The sequence below is a fragment of the Eubalaena glacialis genome, chromosome 3 (assembly GCF_028564815.1).
Source record: "Eubalaena glacialis isolate mEubGla1 chromosome 3, mEubGla1.1.hap2.+ XY, whole genome shotgun sequence".
NCBI classification, from domain to species: Eukaryota; Metazoa; Chordata; class Mammalia; order Artiodactyla; family Balaenidae; genus Eubalaena; species Eubalaena glacialis.
The window spans coordinates 79338836-79361663 of record NC_083718.1 but is presented as its reverse complement, the minus strand read 5'-3'; the positions used below and the strand labels follow the sequence as shown (position 1 = coordinate 79361663).

The 22828-nt window shown below is 41.4% G+C and overlaps 1 pseudogene; it reads right to left on the bottom strand.

Annotated features, from left to right (window-relative positions):
* Window positions 1-15085, bottom strand: part of LOC133087050 (Fc receptor-like protein 1) — a 55663-nt pseudogene extending 40578 nt beyond the window's left edge.
* Between the last annotated feature and the right edge of the window lie 7743 nt (window positions 15086-22828).

The following is a 22828-nucleotide window of genomic DNA, read 5'->3' as shown; positions in this document are numbered from 1 at the left end:
TTGCCTTATTTCAGTGAGAACAAAGGTCACAGTAACAAAATACCAATCTCTATAAATACAAACCTATTTTTCTCTTGAGCCAGCAGCAAAATAATAGGGCCATAATGGTGGGACCAGAGATGCCAAGCAGCACCTCCATGACTCTTGAAGTAAGAACTTCTTTTCTGTCCTCCGTAGGCACTGAAGGGAGAGACCTGTACATGAGCTGCCAAGGAGAAGGGCTTGGGTTTGGAGAGCAGATATCTTGAGTGTGGGTTGAAGCAAGGTCTGCTCTTCCTGGAGGAGGTGGGGAGGTAGGACTTATTTATGCACCTAGGGACTTGCAGCGTATCACATTGATGAGAGAAGAGAGGCACCAGCTTTGATGTCCCCCATGCCCCCTCAGATACATCTCACAGGACAGGACTACACATAGAAGCCTCATCTTTGGTAGCACACCACCAGAAACTTTGTGGGGTCAGCAAAACTCTCCCAGAATGCTGAGAAAGAGACATTGACCAAAGTAGTTCCACAGCGTGAGCTATACCTATGATATTGAGTGGTACCACCTCACTGCGCTGGGCCACCAGGCCATTGTTGGCCTCACAGTAGTAGTTTCCAGAATGTTCTGCAGTCAGAGAGAGGTTGAAAGACACTCCTCCTCCAGAGGGAGCTGAGCTGCTCCCCAGGGCGACATCCTCATGATAAAACTGGTACAGGATCGGGGGAGAGCCTCTCCAGACCTCGCAGTGAAGCTCCACCACATCTCCCAACACAGCCTGGGCCCCAGGAGCCCTGAGGGTCAGGACAGGGTGAGACACTGGAACTGAGAGAGATAGTAGACTGTCAGAGGGGGTCTCTGATGATGACAGACTCACAATCCCTGCCCACAGAGGCTCAGCGCCAGTTAACTTCCTCAGGGTGCCCCAGGGGAACATGCTGGCTGTGCAGAAAGGCAGTGGAACTTACTTCTGACAGTGATGCTCACCAGCTCACTGAGCCTGGGGCCATAGCCATTGTCAGCTGCACAGTAATATTGCTCAGAGTCACTCTCCCTCGCCACAGGGATCTCAAACGTCGCCGTCAGTGAACGCTGGGTCTTCATTTCCAGGTTTAAACCCAGGGCCCCTTTGTACCAGAAGAAGGTGATATCTCCTGTGCCCCCAGTGACCAAGCAGACAAGAACCAGCTTTTCTCCCTCCATCAGGTATCCACCTGGAGGTTGTATCTCCAAGCTCACATTACTGATGGGGACTCCTACATGAACACAAGATGACACAGGAAGGCCCTGAGTAGGGAGGGTTTCAGGGACAGGGTAGGTGTGACAGTCCTGAAAGCAAAGGCCTCCAGTGAAGTCAACAGCTTATATTATTTAAAGGTGGGGCAGGGAGCTAGTGGGCAGAGGGGGTCCTGCTGATTTGGAATTGGCATTGGTTGGGTTGATGGTGGTAGGGTAAGAAAGACACCATAATATTCCCATGGAGGCTACAGTGTCTTCTCCCTGCTTAAGACAGTGTGATTCCCAGAACTGTGATCTCTCAAACTCCCATTTTTCAAGACACAATAGTTTAATGGTTACAAGTATAGGTTACAAATCAAACTGCCTGGGTTTGAATGTTGGTTCCAACTCTTCTTGTGCATGCTTGATCAAATTACTTAACTTCTCTGAGACTCAATTTCCCATCTGGAAAATGGAGAAGATAATGACAGTTATCTCCTACAGTTGTGATGCTTCAATTGAACAACATGTGGGTCAGATTGGTTCAAGATGACGGAGTAGAAGGACATACACTCACTCCCTCTTGTGAGAGCACTGGGATCACAACTAACTGCTGAACAATCATTGACAGGAAGACACTGGAACTCACTAAAAAAAATACCCCACATCCAAAGACAAAGGAGAAGCGACAATGAGATGGTAGGAGGGGCATAATCACAATGAAATCAAATCCCATGATGCTGGGTGGGTGACTCACAAACTGGAGAACAATTATACCACAGAAGCCCACACACTGGAGTGAAGGTTCTGAGCTCCACATCAGGCTTCCCAACCTGGGGTTCTGGCAACAGGAAGAGGAATTCCCAGAGAATCAGACTTTCAAGACTAGTGGGATTTGATTGCAGGACTTTGACAGGACTGGGGGAAAAAGATACTCCACTCTTGGAGGGTACACACAAAGTAGTGTGCTCATCAGGACCCAGGGGAAGGAGCAGTGACCCCATAGGAGACTGAACCAGACCTATATGCTAGTGTTGGAGGGTATCTTGCAGAGGCAGGGGATGACTGTGGCTCACTGTGGGAACAAGGACACTGGCAGCAGAAGGTCTGGGAAGTATTCCTTGGCATGAGCCCTCCCAGAGTCCACCATTAGCCTCACCAAATAACCTGTAGCCTCCAGTGCTGGGTCACCTCAGGCCAAACAACCAGTGGGGAGGGAACTCAGCCCCACCCATCAGCAGACAAGTGGATTAAACTTTTACTGAGCTCTGCCCACCAGAACAACACCCAGCTCTACCGACCACCAGTCCGTCCCATCAGGGAGCTTGCACAAGTCTCTTAGATAGCCTCATCCAGCAGACAGCAGAAGCAAGAAGAACTACAACCCTACAGCCTGTGGAACAAAAACCACATTCACAGAAAGACAGACAAGATGAAAAGGCAGAGGGCTATGTACCAGATGAAGGAACAAGATAAAACCCCAGAAAAACAACTAAATGAAGTGGAGATAGGCAACCTTCCAGAAAAAGAATTCAGAATAATGATAGTGAAGATGATCCAGGACCTCAGAAAAAGAATGGAGGCAAAGATCGAGAAGATGCAAGAAATGTTTAACAAAGACCTAGAAGAATTAAAGAACAAACACCTAGAAGAATTAAAGAACAAACAAACAGAGATGAACAATACAATAACTGAAATGAAAAACACACTAGAAGGAATCAATAGCAGAATAACTGAGGCACAAGAACGGATAAGTGATCTGGAAGACACAATGGTGGAATTCACTGCTGTGGAACAGAATAAAGAAAAAAGAATGAAAAAAAATGAAGACAGCCTAAGAGACCTCTCGACAACATTTAATGCACCAAAATTCACATTATAGGGGTCCCAGAAGAAGAAGAGAGAGAGAAAATATTTGAAGAGATTATAGGCAAAAACTTCCCTAACATGGGAAAGGAAATAGCCATGTCCAGAAGTGCAGAGAGTCCCAGGCAGGTTAAACCCAAGGAGAAACACGCTGAGACACATGGTAATCACACTGACAAAAATTAAAGACAAAGAAAAATTATTAAAAGCAACAAGGAAAAAAATGACAAATAACATATAAGGGAATTCCCATAAGGTTAACTGCTGATTTCGTAGCAGAAACTCTACAAGCCAGAAGGGAGTGGCATGATATATTTAAAGTGATGAAAGGGAAGAACCTACAACCAAGATTACTCTACCCAGCAAGGATCTCATTTAGATTTGATGGAGAAATCAAAAGCTTTACAGACAAGAAAGACCTAAGAGAATTCAGCACCACCAAACCAGCTCTACAACAAATGCTAAAGGAACTTCTCTAAGTGGGAAACCCAAGGGAATAAAAGGACCTACAAAAACAAACCCAAAACAATTAAGAAAATGGTAATAGGAATATACATATTGATAATTACCTTAAATGTGAATGGATTAAATGCTCCAACCAAAAGACACAGGCTCGCTGAATGGATACAAAAACAAGACCCATATATATGCTGTCTACAAGAGACCCACTTCAGACCTAGGCACACATACAGACTGAAAGTGAGGGGATGGATAAAGATATTCCATGCAAATGGAAATCAAAAGAAAGCTGGAGTAGCAACACTCATATCAGATAAAATAGACTTTAAAATAAAGAATGTTACAAGAGACAAGGAAGGACACTACATAATGATCAAGGGATCAATCCAAGAAGAAGATATAACAATTATAAATATATATGCACCCAACATAGGAGCACCTCAATACATAAGGCAACTGCTAACAGCTATAAAAGAGGAAATCGACAGTAACACAATAATAGTGGGGGACTTTAATACCTCACTTACACCAATGGACAGATCATCCAGACAGAAAATTAATGAGGAAACACAAGCTTTAAATGACACAATAGACCAGATAGATTTAATTGATATTTTTAGGACATTCCATCCAAAAACAGCAGATTACACTTTCTTCTCAAGTGCACATGGAACATTCTCCAGGATAGTTCATATCCTGGGTCACAAATCAAGCCTCAGTAAATTTAAGAAAAGTGAAATCACATCAAGCATCTTTTCCAACCACAGTGATATGAGATTAGAAATAAATTACAGGGAAAGAAAACGTAAAAAACACAAACACATGGAGGCTAAACAATACATTACTAAATAACCAAGAGATCACTGAAGAAATCAAAAAGGAAATCAAAAAATACCCAGAGACAAATGACAACAAAAACACAATTATCCAAAACCTAGGGGATACAGAAAAAGCAGTTCTAAGAGTGAAGTTTATAGCAGTACAATCCTACCTCAAGAAACAAGAAAAATCTCAAATAAACAATCTAAACTTACACCTAAAGGAACTAGAGAAAGAAGAAGAAACAAAACCCAAAGTTAGTAGAAGGAAAGAAATCATAAAGATTTAAAGATCAGAGCAGAAATAAATGAAATAGAAACAAAGATCAATAAAACTAAGAGCTGATTCTTTGAGAAGATAAACAAAATTGATAAACATTTAGCCAATAAGAATAAGATTAGAAATGAAATAATTTCTAAAAATCAATAAGATTAGAAATAAAAAAAGAAGTTACAATGGACACCACAGAAATACAAAGGATCATAAGAGACTACTAAAAGCAACTCTATGCCAATAAAATGGACAACTTGGAAGAAATGGACAAATTCTTAGAAAGGTATAACCTTCCAAGACTGAACCAGGAAGAAATAGAAAATATGAACAGACCAATCACAAGTAATGAAATTGAAACTGTGATTAAAAATCTTCCAACAAACAAAAGTCCAGGACCAGATGGCTTCACAGGTGAATTTGATCAAACATTTAGAGAAGAGCTAATACTCACCCTTCTCAAACTCTTACAAAAAAAATGCAGAGGAAGGAACACTCCCAAATTCATTCTACAAGGCCACAATCACCCTGATACCAAAACCAAAGATACTACAAAAAAATAAAATTACAGACCAATATCACTGATGAGTATAGATGCAAAAGTCCTCAACAAAATACTAGCAAACAGAATCCAACAACACATTAAAAGGATCATACACCATGATCAAGTGAGATTTATCCCAGGGATGCAAGGATTCTTCAATATATGCAAATCACTCAATGTGATACACCATATTAACAAATTGAAGGGGAAAAGCCACATGATCATCTCAATAGATGAAGAAAAAGCTTTTGACAAAATTCAACACCTATATATGATAAAAACTCTCCAGAAAGTGGGCATACAGGGGACCTACCTCAACATAATAAAAACCATATATGACAAACCCACAGCAAACATCATTCTCAATGGTGAAAAACTGAAAGCATTTCCTCTAAGATCAGGAACAAGACAAGGATGTCCACTCTCACCACTATTATTCAACATAGTTTTGGAAGTCCTAGCCACGGAAATCAGAGAAGAAAAAGAAATAAAAGGAATACAAATTGGAAAAGAAGTAAAATTGTCACTGTTTGCAGATAACATGATACTATACATAGAGAATCCTAAAGATGCCACCAGAAAACTACTAGAGCTAACCAATGAATTTGGTAAAGTTGCAGGATACAAAATTAATGTGCAGAAATCTCTTGCATTCCTATACACTAACAATGAAAGTTCAGAAAGAAAATTAAGGAAACAATCCCATTCACCATTGCAACAAAAAGAATAAAATACCTAGGAATAAACCTACCTAAGGAGGTAAAAACCCTGTACTCAGAAAACTGTAAGACACTGATGAAAGAAATCAAAGATGACACAAACAGATGGAGAGATATACCATGTTCTTGTATTGGAAGAATCAATATTGTGAAAATGACTATACTACCCAAAGCAATCTACAGATTCAATGCAATCCCTATCAAATAACCAATGGCATTTTTTACAGAAGTAGAACAAAATATCTTAAAATTTGTATGGAGACACAAAAGATCCTGAATAGCCAAAGCAATCTTGAGGGAAAAAAACGGAGATTGAGGAATCAGACTCCCTGACTTCAGACTATACTGCGAGCCTACAGTAATCAAGACAATATAGTACTGGCACAAAAACCCAAATACAGATCAATGGAACAGGACAGAAAGCCCAGAGATAAACCCACACACCTACAGTCAACTAATCTATGACAAAGGCGGCAAGGATATACAATGGAGAAAAGACAGTCTCTTCAATAAGTGGTGCTGGGAAAACTGGACAGCTACATGTAAAAGGATGAAATTAGAACACTTCCTAACACCATACACAAAAATAAACTCAAAATGGATTAAAGACCTAAATGTAAGACCAGACACTAAAACTCTTAGAGGAAAATGTAGGAAAAACACTGGTTGACATAAATCACAGCAAGATCTTTTTTGACCCACCTCCTAGAGTAATGGAAATAAAAACTAATATAAACAAATGGGACCTAATGAAACTTCAAAGCTTTTGCACAGCAAAGGAAACTGTAAACAAGATAAAAAGACAACCCTCAGAATGGGAGAAGATATTTGCAAATGAATCAATGGACAAAGGATTAATCTCCAAAATATATAAACAGCTCATGAAGCTCAATATTAAAAAAACAAACAACCTAATCAAAAAATGGGCAGAAGAGCTAAATAGACATTTCTCCAAAGAAGGCATGGCCAAGAGGGAAAATCTGCTCAACATTACTAATTATTAGAGAAATGCAAATCAAAACTGCAATGAGGTATCACCTCACACTGGTTAGAATGGGCATCTTCAGAAAATCTACAAACAACAAATGCTGGAGAAGGTGTGGAGAAAAGGGAACCCTCTTGCACTGTTGGTGGGAGTGTAAATTGATACAGACACTATGGAGAACACTATGGAGGTTCCTTAAAAAACTAAAAACAGAATTACCATATGACCCAGCAATCCCACTACTGGGCATATACCCAGAGAAAACCATAATTCAAAAAGACACATGCACCCCTATATTCATTGCAGCGCTATTTACAATAGCCAGGTCATGAAAACAACCTAAATGCCCATTGACAGACTAGTGGATAAAGAAGATGTGGTACATATATACAGTGGAATATTAGCCATAAAAAGAAGGAAATTGGTTCATTTGTAGAGACATGGATGGACCTAGAGACTATCATACAGAGTGAAATAAGTCAGAAAGAGAAAAATGAATATCGTATATTAACGCATACATGTGGAACCTAGAAAAATGGTAGAGATGAACCAGTTTGCAAGGCAGAAATTGAGACACAGATGTAGAGAACAAACGTATGGACACCAAGGGGGGAAAATGGTGGGCGGGGGGGGGTGTTGGTGGGATGAACTGGGAGATTGGGATTGACATGTATACACTAATATGTATAAAATAGATAACTAATAAGAACCTGCTGTATAAAAAATAAAATTAAATTAAATTAAAAAAAAAAAAAGTAAAAACAACATGTGTGAATCACTAGAACAGGGCTTATGGCATATGAACTGTCCAGAGGCTTTTTGTAGTGGTCCAGGTTCACGGAGTTGAGCTTTGAGGAAGTCTGGGAAAGCCCAGCTTTTGGAAGGTATTATCAAATGCTTTATGGTATCATGGCTACATCTTTGTCTGAGAGTGAGAGAGGATGTCAGAAACGTCAACCATGTTATATGGAATAACATGGTTCAGAATCACAAAACACCCTCATTCCTTTTTATCTTTCAAAATCAGACCTCAGCTTCTCTTCCATAAGCCCTTCCCCCATAGCCTTTTCCTCAAAGCCTCCTCTTACCACCTCAGTCAGATTTCTCCCTTCTTTGTAGTTTCTATTAATAGTCGACCTTTACGACACCACCACACATTTCACCCTAGTTGTTTAGGATGCCAGTTAAGCATCAGCTTCTCATAGTCAGGGACAATATATTATGCAGCTATTTCCTCCACACCCTCCAGCATGGTGATGACACACAGTAAAGGCTTCCTAAAAATTCTTTTGTTTGCTTGAATGCGAATAGCAAGGATAAGGGAAGACCCCTTAAGAACTCTGATAATAAAAAGCTCAGGTACATGCGTCAAAGAGCATCCATGCATGCAGGAGCAGAACACAACAGTCAGGGAAGACCAGCCTCGTACCTCTGCCCTTATCAGCCCAGCCCAGCAGAGGCCCCCACCGGAACTCACCGTGTACTTGGATCTGGACTCTGCGGCTCCATTTGACTCTGAGTGGTGTTGTCTTTGCTTGACACCAGTAGGACCCTGAGTCTTCCCTCCACACAGCAGGAATCCAGAGCTCTGGGATGCTGTCCCAGTCCAGCCCTAGGGGCCTGCCATCTTTGTAGAAGCGGAACTGGAGCTGAACATCTAACTTCTGTGAAGGGGCCTGGGTCTTACAGGCCAGGGTCATTGAATTCCCCTCTATGGGCTGAGAGGGGCTGACTATCAGGAACAGCTCTAGAGGGAAGAGTTAAACACATATTCTAGGGCAATGGGGTTCAGAGATCCTGATGGGTGGCACTTTGTGTTCTCAGCACTTGCTCTCAGCAAGACTCAAAGGCCCAGCTCATTGGACATGCAGACCACTTCTCACATTACCGCCCTGCCCCGACATGGCGCATGGGCTTTCAACTGCTCACCCCCAGCACCTCCTGCCCCTGTGCAGCATCACTTCCTTCTACAAGGCAACTCTTACCTTTGACTTGGTTATTACTCTTTGAAGTTTCTATCCATGAACTGAAAACACTTTTGGAGACAATGCAGGGATACTGATGACTGTCACTAGAGTTGGCATTGGAGATGGTGAAGCTTGAAGTTTTAGGAAAATATATTTCATTCATCCTTGTTATAAGCCATATTGGTCATTTTCTTCTGTTCCCATTCCCCTGATGTCTCAGACCCACGCTATCTCTTTCAGAGATAGAATATGAGACATGGAGAATCAGTCTGGGGAATACTCAGAGGAACTCTATTTCTTCTGTACTGTTTCTCTCCTGCCCCTTTTATTGCTATTCCTAATGGGAGGAAGAGGCATGCATTTGCCTAGAAATACCCTGCATCCATACATCCACATGGCCCAGATCCCTTGATCTGGGACCTCTATACAAACCCCTATAGAAAGCATGTATCCCTTTTTGGCCATAGGGGTTCTTTTCCAGATGAATTAAAGATGAGTAAAGTTGTGTTCTGCTTTCATCTCATCTCCTTATCTATCCCAGTTGCAGCAGCCCATGAAACATCGAAAGCCCTGATTGCGTTTGCTCTCAGGACATTTGTTTATCCAACCCTCAGAGCCTCTGTTCTTTGGGAAGTTTTAAGAGTATTCCTAAGAAAAGCCTCTTTGTCTCCTCATCAGATGAAAATGCTAAGTGTTCTAGATCACTGAGGGGTGATTCCTAGTCCAGTATCTATAATTTCCAAGCCTTCCAACTGGAATGCTTTACCCTAGGACTTTTAAAAATTCAGTTCAACTGTGGTACCAAAATGTTTGCCCTGTGCTGAGGCCTGGAATACCCTGTGCATTAATCACTTTCTCTCCTTGGAAAACTGTAGTCCCCAGAGGAGTGAGGAGCAGCACGGCTTTGGGAGCATAGCAGAAAAAACAATAAAAAAGGCATCTAGGCACCTGAAACCCGCTCTTTTGAATGGGTCTGGGGTGGGGATGGAATAGGACACTGGACAGGGCAGTTTGCACGGGTCCAGAGCTCAGTCTTGCAGCTTGGAGCTTGTTTCAGAAAATTCTCAGGCACAGAGACTACCAGGCAAATTCCTGGTGGCAGAAGTGTTGTTTCTTCATCCTGGATGTGGCTTTGGATTTTTGCTTAGGCTACGACTGGTCAGGCACATTTACAGAGTAAAAGCGGAGCCAAGCACAAGGCATCATGGAATTAACATAAGGCATGAGTTAGACTTGGACAAACATCAGGTGAGGAAACCAGAAGCCTGAGTTGGTTCTGAGTATCTCTTGTCATAGGAATTCCAAACCCTGTGTTCCTAGTTGCACATGCAGCCTGGGTTGAAGTAGCAGGATAATCTCTTTTAACCCTGTGTTTATTATTTTAAGCACAAGACAGCAGTCCTCATATATATTAGATTTAAACATACTTTAGTGGAAGATTTCTTCTGGGGGAAAATTTCCTCCTCTCCTCATCCGGTACAAGTAAGACTGAATCAGGAGCAAACTAATGAAGTAAGTTTGCATAAAACAGAATCTGAGAGAGAAAATGCACTGGGGTAACAGTTGTGGCTGCAGAGCAGGGCCGAAAACAGGAAGAAGGCAGCAGTCTACAGTTTGTACATGGCCCACGCATTGACTGTAATGTTGTTCTCCATGGAGGCGTGACTTTGGCATTTTTTTCCAACACTTCTGGTGGAGTACCCAGCTGGGAGTACACAGGGGCCTTGGAGCCCTTCTGCCAGAGGGCAGAGATTCTTCTATAACATTAACCTTCGGCACCCTCTGACTTCCTTGTGCAAACACCATTACCCTCCCTAAGCTGGGACGTCCCAGAAAAAAAAGACTGTGGTCTTGAGAAGGTCAGAGCAAGACCTGTTCCATCAGCTGAGCATGTACATGTCACGTGCAGAGACTGGTGTGAACACAAGCAACCTGGGCCCAAGGGGGCCGCTGTCATCTGTATAACGGATATCAAACAGCCATCCACAGGCCTCCTGCACGGGCTCAAGTGACAAGATACCCACAGACCGTGAAGAAGAAAAGGAAGTGCAACTCACCAGTTGGTTCACAGAGTGGAGCTGGGAGAGAATTTAGCAGAGATCAGTACAGGGCAGCAAATCCCAAACATACCCAAAGTTTAACTCCCACAAGGGCTTTCCCAACAACGCACCCTCCTTCTTTTGTGCCCTTCCCCTCTTTTTTCTCTCCTTCCCTCTCTTTTTCTCTTTTCCCCTTCCTATCTTCGTATTTTCTCCCCCTTCCCTACCCTGCTTCCTTCCTCCTTTCTCTCTGTTCCTTTCCCCACATTCCACATCAATCACCTGCCTACAAAATGACACAGAGTTCTGTTTTATGATTGTAATTTCCAATAACTTCTCTCACCTGTGGTTATGAGATGGTGCCTTTGTTGTATAACTACTTAGCCGCTCCCTTCCTCAAGCCCATCATCCTCATTCCCTCTCTCAAAAGTCTGATGATCCAGCTCTAGACTTGCTGACTCATGGTAACAGCGGTCAGGCAAGGAGAGTGGACAGGCTTATGCTCAAAACATGATGCCCCTTTATTTAACAACTTCAGGGCAGAGGAGGCTTAGGTCCAGAGAAGGACTTCAGATTTCTCCAAAGATTCTCTCTTATCCCAAGGATTTGACCATAATATTATGGCATAATGGTCAAGAACAGAAAATTCTGGGAAAAAGGCAGCCTTTGTAGCCAGATGACATAGACCTGAATCCTGGCTCTTCCTCTTACAAGCCATGTGACTCTGGGAAAAATGCTTTACCTCTCTGTGCTTTAGTTTTCTGTAAAATGGAGATAATAATAGACCTACCTCACATAGTTTTGTGAAGATTAAATGAGTTGATATCCACAAAATGCTTAGAAGAATGCCTGAAATTTATCTAGCATTTAATAAATATTATCTCACTATTATTATCTATTTTAGTTCAGTTTGGTCTGAGATGCCTACTGTTTATATTAAATGTTTATTTGAATAATCAGTTCCTCAGGAAGGAGAAGGGAATCAATGAGGGCTAGCATGAAAATCACATTTTATTTATTCATCCATACCACAAATAATTTTGAGTGCCTACTATATGCCAGGCATTGTACATCACACTTAGGTTGCAGGAATGAACATGAATGACAATCTTTTCTGTCAAGGAATTTACATTATAGTGGGAGAGAGCCAATCAAAAAAATATATATGTAACATGATTTTAGAGAATGGTCAGTGCTATAAGAAAAATACAGTAGAAAAACAAGTTACAGAGTATCTTGGGATGGTCTTGACTATTTAGATAGATGTCAATTGAGTAGAAACATGAATGAAATTAGAGAGCAGGCCTTCTGAATATTTGGGAAAGAGCATTCCTGGCAGAGAAACAGCAAACACAAAGACCTTGAGAAGGAATGAGCTTGTCCAAGGAAGAATGAGATGGCAGGTGCACTGGGAACTGACCAAGTGAGGGGAACAGTGGTTGATACTGGTGTGTGAGAAGTAAGCAGGGGCCAGTCACAGAAGGCTTTGTGGGCTTGGTAATAGCTTTGGATTTTGTTCATGATGTAATGGAGAGTGATGGACAGTTCTGACTTAATTTGCATTTGTAGAATCATTCCTCCACTGTAGAAAGAACAGACTACAGACATGCAAGAGTAGCAGAGGGAACATTAGTGGGAGTTTAGTCTGGAAGAGTGAGGATGGTGGCTCAGGCTAGGCAGTATTGGTGCTGTGAAGGGGACAGATCTCGGTATAAATTCGGAAGTAGAATCAATGGGAATTACTTATGGATTGGATATAAAGTGTCAAAGACAGAGAGGAATTAAGTATAATTCCTAGATTTTTGGCCATAGCAACCAGAAGAATGGTGGTGACATTTACAAAAATGGAGAAGTGGTGGGGAGAAATAGGTTAAGTCCTATGGTGATGGTGATTCATGTGGAAGATCAAAGGATCTGTTAGGACATGTTGAGTTTAAAATGCATATTAGACAGTTGAATGGCAGTTGAATATATGAAAGGTGTTCAAAGGTGGGATCGAAGTTAGATAAATAAGCTTGATTTTAAGCTGTTTAAGCTTAAAGTGACTAAAGTGTATAACTTAGGGAATGAGTATGGATGGAGAAGTCTACGTACCAATCTTGAGAAACTCAAACATTTCAAGGTCAGTAAAGCAGTAGGTATTAAGTTAGAAAGAACACCAGCAGAATACGGTATTTAGAAGCCAAGTGGAAAAGTATTTCCAGGAGAGGGAATGATAAACTTATGTCAAATACCCCTGAGATGCTGAATAAAATGAGAAATAAAAATTGAATCCTGGGTGAGGCAACATAGAGGTGGTTGATGATTTTTTTTTTTTTTTTGGTTGATGATATTAACAAGAGCAGTTTCAGTGGAGTGGTGAGGACAAAGATTGATTGAAGTGGATTCAATAAAGGATAAGGAAGAACTATAAGGACCTAAAACAGTTTAGCAGTTTCCAGGGGTTAGGAATGAGGGAGGAGTTGACTCTAAAGGGATTGAGGGCATGAAGGAATTTTTGAAGTGATGGAAATCTTCTGTATTTTGATCATGGTGGTAGTCACATGACGCTAAATCTTTGTCAAAAATCATAAACATCGCATCAAAAAAGTGTATCTTACTGTAATGTAAATTAAAAATGAATTTTAAAAAGAAAGGATGGGAGGAGATCAAGTAAAGATAATGACTCACTGAAAACTATAAAAGGATGTGCAGAATGGTGAAGCAAATGGAGGTCACATTTCTATTATTTTAAGATAGAAGATATTATGGCATATTTGTATACTTATAGGAATAATCCAGGATGGAGAAATATTTTGATGATGGAGCAAGGGAGTCTGGGACCCAATGCACAAGTGGAGAGTCCTGTCTTCAATTCGGATGAGGGAAAATATATCCATAATAGGGAGAGAAAAGGCAGAGTATGTAAATGCAGAGGTGGGCAGGTTGATAGATACAGCCGTATAAAGATGAGGAAATTGTCTTTCGATTGCTTTTATTTTTCTCAGGTTATAAACTAAGAGTAAGAAGAGAAAAGTTTGAGGAGAAAGGAGTGGGTATGAGGAAGTGGTCATCAAGAATGGAAGAGCATTGGGGCTTCCCTGGTGGCTCAGTGGTTGAGAATCTGCCTGCCAATGCAGGGGACACAGGTTCGAGCCCTGGTCTGGGAAGATCCCACATGCCGGGGAGCAACTGGGCCCGTGAGCCACAACTACTGAGCCTGCGTGTCTGGAGCCTGTGCTCCGCAACAAGAGAGGCCGCGACAGTGAGAGGCCCGCGCACCGCGATGAAGAGTGGCCCCCGCTCGCCACAACTAGAGAAAGCCCTCGCACAGAAGCGAAGACCCAACACAGCCAAAAATAAATAAATAAATTAATTAAAAAAAAAAAAAGAATGGAAGAGCATTGACTCTGAAAGAATAGGAGGATTGCATGGCACCTGAGATTGGTGGTCCTACATTTAAAGGAAGATAAGTCAGCAGGATTGTACCTTTTGTTTAGAGTCAAATTCAGCTGCTTAGGCACAGGTGTGAAGCATGCAGAAAAGTGTGTTAGTCAGGAAAGTGCTATGGGAAAGAGGGATGAAGGTACATCCAAGGGAATATTGTGATAAACTACAGAATCTAAGTACTGTGAGAAGTGAGGACATGGAGTGTAGTAATTTGACAGTGGAAAAGTAAGCCTGGGGAGGGGAAGGCATGTTGAATATGGAGCATTAGAGAAAGTGAGCTGGAAATACAATGTAGTCAGGTAGGGAGGTGGGTGCTGAAGTCAACGATTTTGGAAGTGGGACAGTTGTTGGTAATGATAGTTCTAGGGTTTGATGGTAGAAATGGGGAAGTCAAGGAAGGATATAGGAAAATCATGTTGATGATAAGAAGGGCAAGGAACTGAGAGGCCAATTTGTTGTTTGAATTATCTTTGGCTATCGAAACCACCAAGAACCAAGTCAGAATCAAAAGTGGAAAGAAAGACAGAAAGTGAACACTTCCTATGAGATAAAAACTAGAATGATAGTTTTCTTCCAAAATCTGGCTTTCCAGTATCTATGACTTTCTTCCCAACTCTAAGCCCTCAGTGGGAAGTAAAGATCTGAGCATGCCTGACCATTGCCTGGCAGAAACTTAGTCCTGAGAAGTCCCAATGCTCTTCAGGAAGCCGGGCACCAGGGAATGGAATCCCATACCCTTTTCTGAGTTGCCCTACTCACCACAGATCAACAGCAAGAGCCTCAGCAGCATGAGGACCAGGTCGGGGTACTGGAACTGGAGGTGCTCTCTCATCGAAAAAAGAATTCACCTTAGAATCAGGAGGCAGTGGCTTGTCAGAGGTTTGAGGAAGTCGGGATCAGAAGTCACACAATCGAAAGCACACATTTACAGAAATAGAAAAAGGAACAAGAGCCTTCTGATGGCCAATCTCTATTTCCTCAACTCTGGAGGCCAAGAAAATTAAATATAATCCTGTTTATAGTTTGGTTCTATTTCCAAAATGTGAAGAGAATGCATATTAACACATCAGCTCCTTCTTCAAGAACACAGGTAGCTCAAAGGAAGTTTCCCACAGGCAGTTTCTGACTTTGATGAGCATCTCATCAGGCAGTGGTCCTGCTGAAATTCAAACGGCCTGTCTGTCATCTTTGATAAAGATGTCTCCTCGACCATATCTAATCAGCACATCCTTTTGTCTCACAGCAGCCTCTATCGTAGTCACGCTATGCACAAGTGTCAGTAAGGCGGGGACCGATGGGCTGTCACCCAGGTTATGTGTAATGTCTGACAGTTGTTGCACAGGATGATTTTTAGGGTCAAACTATCCATAAAATACTAGCTGGCATATTTAAACTTTCACAGTGTACCAATAAGTGAGCATGAAACAGCTGAAAAATAAAATCATGGGAAATTACAAGCTGGGCAACATTTATAAGTGAAATACAGGAAACAGGCATATGCAAATTATCTTCTGGGCATTTGGGGTCAGTTCGCCATTATCACTAACCCTGGTACTTGTAATATTGTTCCCCTCCTCACCCAAAATCAGGATATTTATAATCTCTTCCATTTCTTCCTTTAGCACCTTGTGGCTACCAGTTCTCCACACTTGAAGCCTGTATTTAATTCAGATTGTGGATTAGAGGGGAATAAGACATCTTAATTTTCAACATTTCTTGAATCTTTGAGTATCTAGGCATAAGAATGTGTAGAAGCTGAGATATTAGGGACCTGGGAAGATGCTATTCAGTAATGACTTCCAAGTCCAGGTATCGAGTCCAAAGAGGAAGACTGAGAAAAGAAACAAACAGTCTTGTAATAACCTAAATGGGAGAAGAATTTGAAAAAGAATAGATATATGTTTATGTATAACTGAATCACTTTGAAACTAACACAACATTGTAAATCAACTATAGTTCAATATAAAATAAAAACTTTAAAAAAGAAAGAAACAAATGGTCAGTGATGTACAAAGCTGGAGGGAAGAGGGAGCAATGTTGGGGACCAGACTAAAGACCCCTAGGAAATTGCCAAAAACAGGAAAAGTGTGCCACAGCTTTGTTTATTGACTTGGGAAAGCCTGTGTGGGGATGAGTTTGCCTGGTTTAAAGTTTCAGGGCCAAGGCAAAAAACTCAATGAGAAATGTGGAACCCTCTAAACTCAGAGTGTAAGGGTATGATTCTGCATACACTGTGCTGTTTAACACCTTTTCCTGTGCTCATGTGTGTGCCTTCACAATTTCTTCAGATTAAAATATCTGTCTCCTCCTTCTCCATGGGTTTAAAGACTGCATTATTTATCAAGCTCTCACATTTTATTTTTATAACATTAATACATACATATATACCAAGAAATGGAACACGCCTTTAAGTTATACAATAATATAATGAAATGAAAAACCATGAACCCACTCACAAAGATTCTAGTGAAGTAAATGGGGATAAGAGCTGATTCAGGAGGTGGTAAGTGAACGGGTGCACCACTAGAAAGGAGAGGAATGTGAAATCCTCTGGGGGAAATCACTGGGGCTTCAACATCAGGATACGAATTTACACAAGAGGATGCTTCTATTGGGAAATCAGCACCTTTTGCTCCATGGAGCAGTGATGAGGGCACAGAGGTGATTTGAACTCAAATGCAATAGTTTGGAGAGTGAAGTAACATAGCACAATGCCGGGAAAAGATCTACAATGCTCATGGGTCATATCTAACAAACCCCACTTTCTGCAGGGGAAACTGTGATGGTTAATGTTCCATTTCAACTTGTCTGGGCTATAGTGCCCAGATGTGTGGTCAAAAACAGGAATCTTCATTCCCATATGTTACAGATGAAGAAAATGTGGTCCATAGAGGAGAAGAAATTTGTTTCAAGTCACTGTAATCGATTGGATTACGACTTCCAACTATTGGCTCCCTACCTATAAGAGAATTATATATGCTTTCTCATTGTCAGGTGACTTGCTCAAGTATCCTTTGGGAGAAGTGGACATCCCTGATTCACTGGCTTTTGGCTTGGCTATAGGACATGCCAAAGGGATGTAAATGTACAAGGTATTTGCTGCATCCATTCAGACACTTAATTGCAGTTTCATGGTTTGATTTGACTGCTCCTTCAACACACTTCCTAGAATGAGATGACAGAGGAAACTTGAACCCAGCCCACAGCATGTAGCCAAGCCCAGCTGAGCCCAGAAAAACCTCAGCTGACCTGCAACCCTCAGTTAGCCTGGGCAAGAAATAAATGTTTACATTGTAAGTCATGAGATATCGATATGGTTTATTACCATAACAAATGCTAACACAGTCACACAACAGATTTGTGGCTGGGTACTACTAATATGCATGTCAATTTGATTTCATCTTCAAATTAATATTACTCATTTACTTATTGGATCTCTGCTCTGGAGTGTTAGGATTACACATCCTCTATTCTTCTGTTTTCATAAAAGGAAGAGATTTTCTGTCCATACTTGAGGAAGAATATTATCAAGGAGATGTGATTTATTTGATTGATACATTTAGGAGAAGCAATTGCGCAAGCTTGCCCTAGTGCCACCTGGGTTTTCTCTTTGTGCTACCAGGCTTCACCATGCTCTAATCTGCCACTGTCCATACAAAAGGAGTCTGTCCCTGATGCAGAGGCCTATAGGTGTCTCGACTGCCTGTGGCTGGCATGGTAAATCTGCCTAGTACAGCGGTGAGTTATCAGAGAACCCACTGAGGTCACACAACTGAAGCCACTTCCTCCAAAGTACTTTTTATTGGTGAGAAAGCTGAAGTTTGATTCCCTCTGCATGACTCTTGCTACTCTCAGTTTGTTCCAAAGTTGGATGAGTAAGAAAGGGGTGTTACTTATTGGTCTCTAAAAATGATAGTATGCGCCATGCACTGTACTGCATGCTGGGTTTACAGTGATTTTTTTATAAGGCATGTTTCTTAAGTGCCAGGAACCCACAGTATAGTAGAGAAGAGAGATATATAAGCAAACAAAACACAATGAAGTGTTTAACATGATAACTGGAATAGTCATGGGTATAGAGGTAACATAGTGGAGAGTCTAATTGAACTTATATCAGGAAAGGGGTGGGGTAAGGGAATTAAGCAAACCTTTCTAGAGGACGTGATGTGTAAGCTGAATTTCCAAGAATGAGTAGTAGTTCAGCTAGCTTCTAGGTAGGGAAGAACATTCTAAACACACAAAATCATCAAGTCATGAGTAGTGAGGCATTTTTGCTGAGATATTTGTAGTGTGATTTTTTAAAATTTATTTATTTTACTTTATTTATTTTTGGCTGCGTTGGGTCTTCATTGCTGCGCACGGGCTTTCTCTAGTTGCGGTGAGCGGCGGATACTCTTCGTTGCGGTGCGCGGGCTTCTCATTGCGGTGGCTTCTCTTGCTGCAGAGCACGGGCTCTAGGCGCGTGGGTTTCAGTAGTTGTGGCTCACGGGCTCTAGAGTGCAGGCTCAGTAGTTGTGGTGCACAGGCTTAGTTGCTCTGCGGCATGTGGGATCTTCCTGGACCAGAGCTCAAACCCGTGTCCCCTGCATTGGCAGGTGGGTTCTCAACCACTGTGCCACCAGGGAAGCCCTGTAGTTTGATTTTATTGGAACAAAATATGAAGAAGTACTGACATGAAATGAGGCTGAAGAGACACAGAGGATAAATCATGAAAGGCTTTAAATGCTATCCTAGGAGTTTTGGAGTGTACTTTCCAGGTGGTGAGTTGGGCCAGGTGGCGCTATGATGAGCTGGAGAAAGCTTTCCTCATCTAAGGGAGCAGTTGCTACTCTGTTTCAGTTGGTCATTGCCAGGAGGTTAAAATAACATGTTGCTAGATCGTCTGACTGTCCAAGGAAATCAGAGTTTGGGAATTTTATGTAAAATCTACTAATTTTTAAATGTTTGAGACTAACTTTAAAAATTGTTTGAAAACAAGCATTTTTGTAGAGCCCCGCAGCTTTGTGACCTGTGCTCTAGGTCATGGTCAAGGGACAGACATTACTAATCATACAGAAAATGAATTAGGGAGAGGATAACCTGGACATTATGAAGCTCTGAAGCAGGAGTAGGAAAGAAGAGAAATGGACTTAGTTAAGGAAATGTCTGAGAGAACTTGGCGACTGACTGGACGTGCAGGGAGAGAGAATTTTTGTTCTTGTTGTTGTTGCCCTTTGGCCTAAGGTGAAATGATAAGGCCACCAACTAAGATAGTAACAGGGCAGTAACAGAAAGTTCAGGAAATAAAGAGGAGATATTATAAGTTTTAGATGTGATGAGTTTGAACATTTTGAGGTAGAAAATTTACTCATTTTACACATGAGGAATCTACAACTCAGAGATGTTAAGTAATTTTCAGAGTTTTACCTGTGATAAGAACTAAGGCTGATATAACCCCAATGACTTTATCTTACACCTACATGTGCTGTCACACATAATAGCCACTAACCATGAATGTCTTTTGAGCACTTGGAATGTAACTAGTTCAAATTGAAATGCACCGTAAGTGTAAATTACATACTGGATTTTGAAAACTTAGTAAGAAAAAAAGAGATTGTAAAGTACCTTGTTAATTTTTTTATATTGATTACCTGTTAAATGATAATATTTTGGGTATATTGAGTTAAATAAAACATAGTATTAAAATTAATTCCACCTGTTCTTTTTTTTTTTTTACTTTTTTCTAGTGTGGCTACTAGGAAATTTTAAATTATATATGTGGCTCATATTATATATCTATTGGACAGAGCTGCCCTAGACCATGACCCTCAACAAGAAGGTGCTTTCTAACTCTGCCCACAGCCAGTCTATAGAGAACAAATGGGCCATTAGGCACACCTATCCCATTATCATGCGTTAAGCCCCATGAGAGGATGCCTTCACCTCAGAGTAGAAGAAAAGAAACCCAAGGAGGGGGGGACTTCCCTGGTGGCACAGTGGATAAGACTCTGCACTCCCAATACAGGGGGCCTGGGTTCGATCCCTGGTCAGGGAACTAGATCCCACATGCATGCTGCAACTGAGGAGCCAGCAAGCCTCAACTAAGGAGCCCTGGAGTCGCAACTGAGGAGCCCGCCTGCTGCAACTAAGGCCCGGCGCAACAAAAAAAAGTAAATAAATAAATAAATATTACAAAAAAAAAAAAAAAGAAAGAAAAAGAAACCCAAGGAGGGGAAAGCATGGGTTAGGGGAAGAGTAAAAATGACATTATCTAGTTTCCCAAACATCTCCAAGGAGCGTTTTGGATCTAGGTCCTGCATTAGGAGGACATCATGAGATGAGGACATTCTTACAACTTTCAGAGCATCTTCATGAATTTAAGTAAAACTGTGGGCCCATCTTACTGACTGCTTTAGGTCTAGGTGACCTTCCCCTCAGAATAGATTACTGGGTGGTCCTGATGAAGAAATACTGAAGGCCTAAGTGAATCCCATGAGGCAAGATCTGAGTGGGACTCCTGCGAAGCATCTCTCAATGCTGGGGAGCTGGGTGTCCACCTTGGGCTCTCTTTTCCTACTGGAGAAACAACAGGCCAGGGAGACCCTCTCAGTGTGGCACAGTGGCAGCCTAGGGGATGGATGATGCAAAGTGAAACTGCTTCTTTACCCTTCTAATGCAGTCCCTCTCAGTCTCTGTGGCCCAGGGGTTCTTTTTCAGCCTCACCCCCAGGTTCTGGAATTTTCACAATGACATTCTTGTCTATGGATAGTTGCTAGTTGGTTTTCTTATGAGGACTGAAGTCTGGAATGACCTATGTCACCATCTTGATGGCAGTACCTCAATTCATCTGTGTTTTAATAAGGAGGGCATGAGCTATAAATGTCACCTGTGTAAACAAGTTGATTGGTCATCCAACCGACCAGAATCACTCAAGGATAATACGATGTAGTGGTACCTCTGTTATAGATCTTAGTCCTCATCTTTTCAGATCCATAAACTTGATTTTATAAATGCAGTGAGAATTGATTCATTACTGATAAATGGGCTTATCTAACTAAACTTACATAGGACAGGTAAATTACCACTTTATTAAGTTAAAACAGGAAAGTTGGTTAGGGTTATTTTGGTTAGAAATACAAAAACCAATGAGATAGGGACTTACCTCGTGGTCCAGTGGTAAAGAATCGGCCTTCCAATGCAGAGGATGAGTGCTTGATCCCTGGTTGGGGAACTAAGATCCCACATGCCTTGGGGCAACTAAGCCCATGTGCCGTGACTACTGAGCCCACGTGCCTCAATTAGAGAGCCCGCATGACACAAACTACAGTGCCCACATGCTCTGGAGCCTGTGTGCCACAACTAGAGAGAAGCCCGTGCACCGAAATGAAAGATCCTGCATGCCATAACTAAGACCTGATGCAGCCCCCCTAAAAAAAGAAAAAAAATGAGATAATTCAATAAAAATTTAATATATATTAATATGTATACTATAATATATATTACATATCATGGTATATAATATACATATATTATAAACCTACAACAGCTTGTCACAGAACCCAAGACCAGGAATGCTGTTGGATTCCAGGAAAAGATGAGAACCAGAAATTGAAAATGTTGTTTGGGTTCTATGTCTCTCATCTATGTTCCTCTCTGTGCATCTCGTTCATTCATTTCATGTATCTCTGTGGAAGGGCTTCCTCTCATTCTCTTATCTATGTGGAAAATGAACACCCACAGCTCCTGGGTTAATTTGTTACAAGTCTAGCTACTTGGAGAAACTAACCTGATTTCAGTCAGAGTTCCTGTCTCCTGGGAAGGGTTGATTGACCTAGCTTGGACATCAGCCCACTTTTGGTATCAATCAACTGTAGCCAGAATGGCATGCTTATATTGTTGAAAAATACTCCTTACTATTTACCCAAAAGAGTTTAAAACTTATGTCCACACAAAAATCTGTGTTAGTGCTAAAAAGAAATGAGGGCTTCCCTGGTGGCACAGTGGTTAAGGATCCGCCTGCCAATGCAGGGGACACAGGTTCGAGCCCTGGTGCAGGAAGATCCCACATGCTGTAGAGCAACTAAGCCCGTGCACCACAACTACTGAACCTGTGCTCTAGAGCCCTCGAGCCACAACTACTGAGCCCGCGTGCCATGACTACTGAAGCCTGTGTGCCTAGAGCCACCGCAATGAGAAGCCCGCACACTGTAACTAGAGAAAGCCCACATGCAACAACGAAGACCCAACAGAGCCAAAAATATAAATAAATAAATAAATAATTTTTAAAAGTAGATTGTAAAATAATACTAAAAAAATTTTTTTAATATAAATAAATAAATAAAAGAAATGAACTATCAAGTCATGAAAAGACATGGAGGAAACTTAAATACATATTACTAAGTGAAAGAAACCAATCTGAGAAGGCTATATATACTGTACAATTCCAATGATATGACTTTCTGGAAAAGGTAAAACTATGGAGACAATAAAAGGATCAGTGGTTGCTAGGGGTTAGAGGGGCATGAGGGATGAATAGGCAGAGCACAGAGGATTT